The sequence below is a fragment of the Penaeus monodon genome, chromosome 28, assembly GCF_015228065.2.
Source record: "Penaeus monodon isolate SGIC_2016 chromosome 28, NSTDA_Pmon_1, whole genome shotgun sequence".
Taxonomy (NCBI): domain Eukaryota; kingdom Metazoa; phylum Arthropoda; class Malacostraca; order Decapoda; family Penaeidae; genus Penaeus; species Penaeus monodon.
The window spans coordinates 38190118-38190572 of record NC_051413.1 but is presented as its reverse complement, the minus strand read 5'-3'; positions in this window follow the sequence as shown (position 1 = coordinate 38190572).

Here is a 455-nt window from a genome sequence, read left to right as displayed (position 1 = left end):
CACCCGTAATTAGGAAGGAAAACATTTAATCACAAAATATGTAAATAGGTCATGAATACAGAACCAATCTGGTAAATCATTTGCCCGAGACCATTTACGCTAATAACTTTTACATGAGTTACAACATATATTAAACTCCAAGTGAATATGTGCATACTGTACAAGGATCAAATTAATACTAATTTCACAAACTAACATTTATTTTATGGTTTTCATCTATATCACACAAGAGAACGATAATTTAGCAAGAGAGAACGTCGAGAGAATCTTTTTAAGAGTCAGTGCCGGAGGAGTAAGGCAACCCAGGCAAAAGATATAATTTTGTTCATGAAGCTATCACATTTTAGTTCAAAATCCCATTACGAGAGCACATTTGGGATCAACTCTAAAGCTGCCTTGCCGTCGTCACTTGTGAAATTAGAATGATTTAGATCAGTCGATTCAATCATAAATTA